The sequence below is a fragment of the Phoenix dactylifera genome, unplaced genomic scaffold (genome assembly GCF_009389715.1).
Source record: "Phoenix dactylifera cultivar Barhee BC4 unplaced genomic scaffold, palm_55x_up_171113_PBpolish2nd_filt_p 000570F, whole genome shotgun sequence".
Classification (NCBI taxonomy): domain Eukaryota; kingdom Viridiplantae; phylum Streptophyta; class Magnoliopsida; order Arecales; family Arecaceae; genus Phoenix; species Phoenix dactylifera.
In genome coordinates this window covers 215,752-224,010 of record NW_024067973.1, presented here as the reverse complement: position 1 = coordinate 224,010, position 8,259 = coordinate 215,752, and the positions used below count along the sequence as shown (strand labels likewise).

At 37.5% G+C, this 8,259-nt stretch overlaps 1 non-coding gene across 1 annotated transcript; it reads left to right on the top strand.

Annotated features, from left to right (window-relative positions):
• The first annotated feature begins 673 nt into the window (after window positions 1-673).
• LOC120106576 lies at window positions 674-782 on the top strand. Its single transcript, XR_005508696.1, has one exon. It is a non-coding gene; the product is annotated as a small nucleolar RNA R71 (small nucleolar RNA).
• Window positions 783-8,259: the final 7,477 nt, after the last annotated feature.

Genomic DNA, 8,259 nt, shown 5'->3' with positions numbered 1-8,259 from the left:
ATTTCGAGTATTTTGAGCATTGATATTAGCTTGACCTTGTAGAAAAGTTTGTATGGATTGCAAGGTATCCTCGATATTTGGCTTTTGAGAAGGTGATGGTGCATAAGTAGGATGTGCAGGTGGAGGAGCTGAATGGTGTGACTGTTGAGGATGATCGTTTCTCCACCTAAAGTTTGGATGATTCTTCCAACCAGGGTTATAGGTATTCGAGTATGGATCGTTATAAGGCTTTTGGTAGGAGTTCATAGCATTTGCTTGATCGTGCAAGACTTCCTTGAATGCCGGTATGGTGGGGCAATCTGTAGTGGTATGACCCAACATATCGCAGATACCACAACACTCGTTTCTAAGCTCTATAGTCTTGACAGGCTCAACCTTCCTAAGCTCAATTTCTTCTACCTTCCTAGTGAGGGCTGCCATTTTAGCATGAAGATCATCCTCAGTTCTGAGGTTGTAAAGGCCTCCCTGTACAGAGCTAGTAGGTTTAGGCAAAGACTTATTGTTTCTATCCCCGTTATCCCAAAGTTGGGCAGTCTCAGCAAGGGAATCCAAATACTCCCATGCCTCATCAGGGTGTTTTTATAAAAATCTACCATTGCACATGGTCTCTACAAACTGTTTCAACTGTGGAGATAAATCTTCATAAAAGAAGCTAATGGTTCTCCAAGTTTCGAATTCGTGATGAGGGCATGAGAGAAGAAGGTCTTTAAATCTTTCCCAACATTCATAAAATATTTCATTATCTTTTTGTTGGAAATTGCTGATATGTCTTTTCAAAAAGTTGGTCCTTTGTGTGGGGAAGAACTTCTTTAAAAATTCTCTCTGCATATCTTGCCAAGTTCTTATTGATCTAGGTCGCAAAGAGTTTAGCCATGTTTTGGCCTTATCCTTTAGAGAGAAAGGAAACAATGTCAGCTTGAGGACATCCTCGGTGACGTTTGGCACTCTAAATGTAATGCTCAATTCTTCAAAATTCTTTAAATGAAGATACGGACTCTCAGATTCTAACCCGTGAAACTTGGGCAGCAATTGAATTACCCCGAGTTTGATGTCAAAATGTCCTACATTATCAGAAAAAATTATGCATGAAGGCTGACTAGTCCTAGCCGGTTGTAGGTATTGTCTTAGGGTCATAACATGGGGTTCTCATTCTCGATTGTGGTGACTCTCCACATCTTCATTTAAATCAGCCATCTCACAAGGTGTGAGATACTGCGAAGGAATTTCAGGGATGTGTCCTAAGGGATGATCTAAAGTTGTACGACTTAATCGACCAGTGTCGTCCCTATTCCACTTTAACATGCAAAATATTTCCCTCTCTTTTTTTTTATTTTATTTTTTTTAAAATATAAGTACCAACTAAAGATAACCTAAAACGACATCCTAAAACAAAAATTTATTCACCATCAAATATGCAACAAAACATTACACCTCAATTTCTAATATTTTTCTTAAATTTCTAGACAGCTCCTAACTGGTTTGAAGAGGGCACCTAAGCCTCCAATCCGGTCTAATGAACCGAGTTGACCAGGTAAGCTCCCAGGTAAGTGGAGGGATCACGATGCGTTCGCAAAGGTCCCACTTAAAACCCACTTGCCTCGAACAGATGAACTGTCTCCCTTATAGGGACAAAGCTTGCCTATACATCAACTAAGCCACAGAGCGAAATTGGTGCAACTTTCGGTGGTCTTCGTCCTATTGAGGTCGAATGTCCTTAGGGGTCAACGTCTAGTTGATTTTAGTTAAGCTTAGGATATTTATGCACTGGGGTGATTTTTGGGCTAAGGACGAGTGATGAAATTCCGACCTTATCTTTTTTAATGGGTTCAGCCCTTAGAATATTTTATGCTGATGCCTTATACTATATGCAACAATGAAGAGTTTTTTTTTAATATTTTATGACATGACATTAAATTTCATTGAATAGGTGATCAAGCAAATTATTTATTTTTTTAAAAAAAATTTATGAGTTGAAGTTTGAAATTTGAATTCTGAAATTTGAAATTTAAAATTTGAAATTTTAGGTTTTCCTCTTTTTTTTTTAATTTTTGAATAATCACCCTTGATCTTCTCTTAAAGTTTTTTTTTTTATTGATTTTCAATTAGCGATATAATAACAATAAAATTCTGATTCTAAAAAAAAATTAAATGCAGAAAATTCAAAACAAAAAGCAGCAAGGTTTCGTATTAATCTAACGGTCTTAGAAGTCTCAGAATGTCAATCAGACTGTTTCGATTATTGAAAATATGTCTTTCACTAGCTGACCAAATTTGAGTCCAATCAGACGGCTAATTTATATGCTATCAGAGTTTGATGCAGACTGTGCAGAGAATTAAAAATATTAGTAAAGATTTATTTTTTTTCCAAAAGAAAAATACTAACTACTAAGGTAAAAATTAAATCTAAAATTATACTAATAACTCAGCCGTTCCCCGGCAACGGTGCCAAAAACTTGGTGCTCTCGAAAAATTGTTCTCCCAAGTGCAGGAGAATCGCACAAGTAATATAACTCGGGAGTCCGAGGTCGATTCCTTAGGGAACAGTCTATGAAGTATCAGTTTAATTTCAGATTTAATTTCAGTAGTTTAGAGAAACTAATTAATAAATTAAGTTCGATAATATAGAGATGGCTAGGGATCCGGAATCCCCCCTTGACTATATTACTTTCAACAAATAAACTCGACGATTCTCGATTAAGGATCGAATAGATAAAATAGTTTTAATCATGGAATATATCGATTGAATACATGAGCCCAATGTCTAAGCATTCATCGTGCTAGTTATGTCTACGATAAATCAAATATCAGAGCAATCCATGCATCGATAAACATAAAACATGATTAATTTATCTAATAAATAAATATGCGAGAATCATAACATACCAATGGATATTAAACAATTAGAATACAAGTTTAGAGTGTACCAATGTATCTAATAAGTCCTACGAACACCTTTTGTTCATTAGGAAGGTAGAAGTAATAACCCCTAGTTTCCTTGGGGTACCCTACAAAATAACACTTATCGGACCTAGGACCAAGTTTGTCAGTTTGAGAACGTTTAACATAAGCCGGACATCCCCAAACCCTAAGGTATGAAAGTGTCGGCTTACGCCCAGTCCATATCTCATATGGAGTCTTCTCAACAGACTTACTTGGAACCTTATTTAGTATTATACACGCAGACTCTAAAGCATAACCCCAAAAAGATAGAGGCAGACTAGTAAACCCCATCATGGATCGAACCATGTCTAACAGAGTTCGATTCCTCCTTTCGGATACACCATTGTGCTGAGCTGTTCCTGGAGGGGTCCATTGTGAGAGAATCCCATTCTCCTCTAGATAAGTCAAGAAATCACCGGAAAGGTATTCTCCTCCTCGGTCTGACCGAAGGATCTTAATACTCTTTCCAGTCTGTTTTTCTACTTCATTACGAAATCGTTTGAACATTTCAAATGATTCCGACTTATGCTTCATCAGATAGATATACCCATACCTGGATAGGTCATCTGTGAAGGTTATGAAGTAGGCATAACCACCTTTGGCACTTACGTTCATAGGTCCACATACATCAGTATGTATGAGGCCAAGAACATCGCTGGCTCGTTCACCCTTTCCAGAAAAAGGTGACTTGGTCATCTTACCCAGAAGACAGGATTCACAAGTTGGCAATGATTCACAATCATTGATTTCTAAAATGCCTTGTTGGGCTAACCTGTTTATCCTGTTTTTATTTATATGACCTAACCGGCAATGCCATAAATAGGCTTCATTGACATTATCTAACTTAGGGCGTTTATTAGAGGTGTACATTACATTCACAGGCAATGATAGAGTATAAATGCCATATTTCATTTGTCCACTGAAAATTTTAGTATCATTCAAAATGATATCACAAAATCTTTCATTTATATAAAAGGTATAACCATTCTTGGCCAAAAAGCCTACAGAGATGACATTCATCAAGAATGCTGGACAAAAGTGACAATCATCTAACATAACTACTCCAGACTCAAAAAACAACTCAATGACTCCTAAAGCTAGGACTGGAACAAATCTTCCATCACCAACATTTAGGAATTGATCGCCGTTCTTGAATCTTCTACTTACTTGAAGTCCCTGCAAAGAATTGCAAATATTAATTGGACTTCCGGTATCCAATACCCAGGTAGTAGAATCATAAACAGAAAAATTACAAGGTGTTATCATATAATTACCTTGTGCAGCAACTGTTTGCTGCATTTTCTTCTTTGGCCTGTTTGGATCAAGGGATGCTAAATAAGCCGGACAGTTCCGCTTCCAGTGACCCTGCTTCTTGCAGAAGAAGCATTCTGCCTTACTCTGATCAGATTTCTGCTTCATAGTCTGTTTGGGCTTAGAGACCCCAGCACGAGCTTTCTGCACCTTCTTCTTCTTTCCTTTCTTAAAGGAAGAAAGTCCTGCAGAAGTCCCACCTACCACATTCACCGACTCCTTTTTGAGTTGGTGATCCTTCTCATAGGTCTGCAGTAAACCTAGCAAACCATGATAGGATACTTCAGGTTTAGTCATTCTATAATGACTAAGGAAGGTCAGGTAGGACTTGGGAAGTGAATTCAAAATGGCATCCTTGCCCAATTGCTCGTGCAAAGGAAAGCCAAGTTTACTTAGGCGATCGATTTGTTCGACCATGTACAATACATGATCGGTGACCGATGCCCCTTCCCTCATGCGGGCATTGAATATAGTGCAGGAGGTCTTATGTCGTTCAACATCATCAGGTGTGCCGAAAGACTCCTTCAACATTTGAAGGATTTCCACTGGCTGCGCTTCCTCGAATACTATTTTCATCTTTCGATACCAGCTATCGAAGTTAGGTCCATTAAGCTTATCATTGTCTAATAGTGTTCAGAGGGACAATGAGTTAGCCATATCTGAAAAATAAAGGAAAAATCCAACTAATCAGTATATGATTTATTTAATCCTAAAGACTTGGACTTTAGTCTAAAGTTTTCTCCCACTATTTTAATCGAATTAATAGCCTCTACCTTTAATTCGAGGAATTACTTTAATTCCTTAGCGGGTACTAGAATCCACATGGACTGTATACAGGCCCGAGGAAAGCTCGGCCAACCCATATGCATCTAAGGGTAGGTACATTACCAATTATTTCTCTAAATAATTTCTAGTATTTTATTTTGCCCCAGGTGGTAATCAGTAGGCGGAGGCCTCCACTGAAAATTCTGGTCAGATCCAACCATTAATGAACTAACTCGATGACACTGCCTAATGTATGATCAGGCCCGAGGAAAGCTTGGCCAACCTAATCACAATCAGATAGCTCAAAGAGCTATCATATAATGAAGGATAATTCCAATATTCAGATGAACACCAGACGGAAGCGTCCTGCATGTCCAACTGAAATACTGGACCAATTATCATCCATTTTAATGGGAGGCTATGACCTAGTTATCTATATAACTATATCATTTTAAGGACCTAATAATTTAGAAGATTTTAGAGAGACCGATAATTCTATATCCTCCCACTGACTGCACTGAGTCATATAGAGAACATAGAATTTCATTGGTCTATGGACATCTAAATCAGTCATACTGATTTCCTTATTGACATGGGTGAGTACCAAGTCTCAAGATATCTAAATCAAAGCTTGAACGACCACATTGGCCAGGTAAGAGAGATCACGGGAGGGTTCCGCCATTAACCGTCTTTCCTAGACACCAACCGAGTTGGCCAGGAAAGAGGTAGCCCCAATTAATAACCGTAGATCCAACTTGCCTTAGACACCAAATGGTATGTCAAGTTGATTTAGATAGTCATTGAGAACTCAGGCTCGACCACTGAGCCACAATCAGATCCAATTGAAGTGTTTGGACATGATCAACTAAACTATTGAGTTTGATCAAATTAGAAAAATGAATTTAGTCTAATACAACTATTGATTCCAATTCAATTCTAACATTAGGTCTAACCTAATCAACTAATCTGATTGTGCTAACCCATGCCCCAAAACCCATGTTCAAATTTAAATTTTAATTCGAATTTCAAATTTTGAATTTTAAATCTTTATTTGAAATTCAAATTTTAAATTTTAAAATCAACATTTAATTCTTTATTAAATGTATTATGATCATGGATTCAAGATGTCAATTTATTCCAAATATAAACAATTTATATTTAAACTTTGTGGTCATAATAAATTTAAAACTGAAATTTCATAAACATCAATTATGCATAATTTCACAAAAATAAACTATTTATTTTATGATACAAATTAATCTCAATTTTGTGCTAGGACAACCTTTTCACTATAAGGGGTTAACCTTATAGCAGGACAACCTTATAATTCAGCACAAGATTGATATTTTATCAATAAATCTAGATCTAATCTAAATTTAAAAATTAAATCATGCATAATTCTAGATATTATAGGCCAATTCCATCGGCCAACCTGGCTCTGATACCAGTTGAAGGAAAAATATCCCGCAAAATCCGATAAAATCGGATGCCAGGTCAGAAAATCAGTTTTAAAATTTTATCTATTTATTTATAATAGGTATAAATAAATAACATAACTATATTATGTTTACCATACCTCGATCCCGCAGCGGAAGATGGTCAAGGTACTCAGGAACAGAATCTGGTACAGGGCCAAGTGCTGGATCAGATACTGGATCAGATGCTAGATCTGGTACTGGATCGGGAACTGGATCTGGAACTGGATCTGGTGCCGGATCTGGTACTGATGGATCTGGTGCTATGCGAGGCCCGGATGTACGGACCCTCTACTTCACACGCACGCCAAGAAATGCAGGAAGGTAGGATGATGTCTGTATAGTGCAAAAACCCTTTTTGCAAATAAACCCCTGGAAGAAAAGAATTTCAAAAATTCTTTCTTCCCCTTTTTTTTTTCTTTTCTTTCTTTTCCTCTTTCTTCCCGTTTCCTTTTCCTCTCTTTTCAAGCTACTCAAAAGATCACGAATCTCCCCTCTCCCCAGATAAAATCTCTAGCACAGAATGAAGAGAAAGCTAGCCTATTTATAAGCAAAGACAAGACTGAACCAGGGAAGAGAAAACGCCAAAAGGGAAGAGTGAACGCCAAACGATTCATGATTTTATTGAATTTTTTTAACCGTTTGATTTCAATTAAATCAGTCCTATGTTAAAGAGGTTTCAAAACCGAAGAGACACGTCTCTTCGGATCTTCAAATGGTAGCCGAAAGAGGGAAGATCAAGCGGCCTTCGATGTGTTCGGAAGAAGAAGAAGAACGCGGTCCACGGGAGAATATTTGCAGAGAAATTGGTCCATGGACCGAGGAAGAAACCAGAACTAAACCGTGTCATTCAATTTGAGGGGCAAACACGTAAATTTCCAGACTTGACTTAAATGGGTTAATTCAAATGGGCTGAATCAAATGGGCTTGGGTCCATCATTGGTTCTAAACCAAATTGAAGACCAATTTGAAAGGTTTTGGATCCGGAAAAATTCCACATGAATCTGATTCATGTGAACTCCAATTAGTTCAATTTTCAGATCAATCCAAGTCACACTTGGACTAGAATAAATATGGAATAAATTCTAATAAAATCATCATGAAGCCCAATTACATTCATTTGAATCCAATTCAAAAACAAACTCAACAAATGAGTCCAAATCAATTTCAATTACATTAATTGAAACTTGATTAAGCCAGAATACAGACATAATTAAATACACATCCATGAAATTCAGTATGTACCTCATGTTCAGTGCTAGCTGAACATAGACAAAATCAAATCTCAAATGACCCACAATTTAATTCTCAATTAAATTGGATCAAGTCCTTCCTACTTAACTTGACTTATGTGCGTGACTCCGATAGGTTCGAACACTAAGCCGGTAGTACATGGACTACTCCATGCACTAATCGAGGTGACCATCTAGCAATGATACCCGACGTCCGGATAGGTCGAATATGCAAAGCAACATTCAAGAACCTAGACGTATGGTTGTTGCATAATTCATCCCTATGACCTTCGATGCTCAAGATGACCTCAGAGTGGACTGTCGACCTCTGGGTCCAGTCATCCATAGTGTATTTCAAATAATCAAATCAAGTGACCTATCACTTGGTTTACCCTGGCCAAGGTTTTACTGAATTGAAATACAGTGAGACATCAACTCCTAAAATCTGGAGCGGTCAATCCCATCTTGACTCATACACAGACTTCGCGAGTACTTGACTGCACCCAGCATCCTTTCGATCCCTGAATTAGAAATTC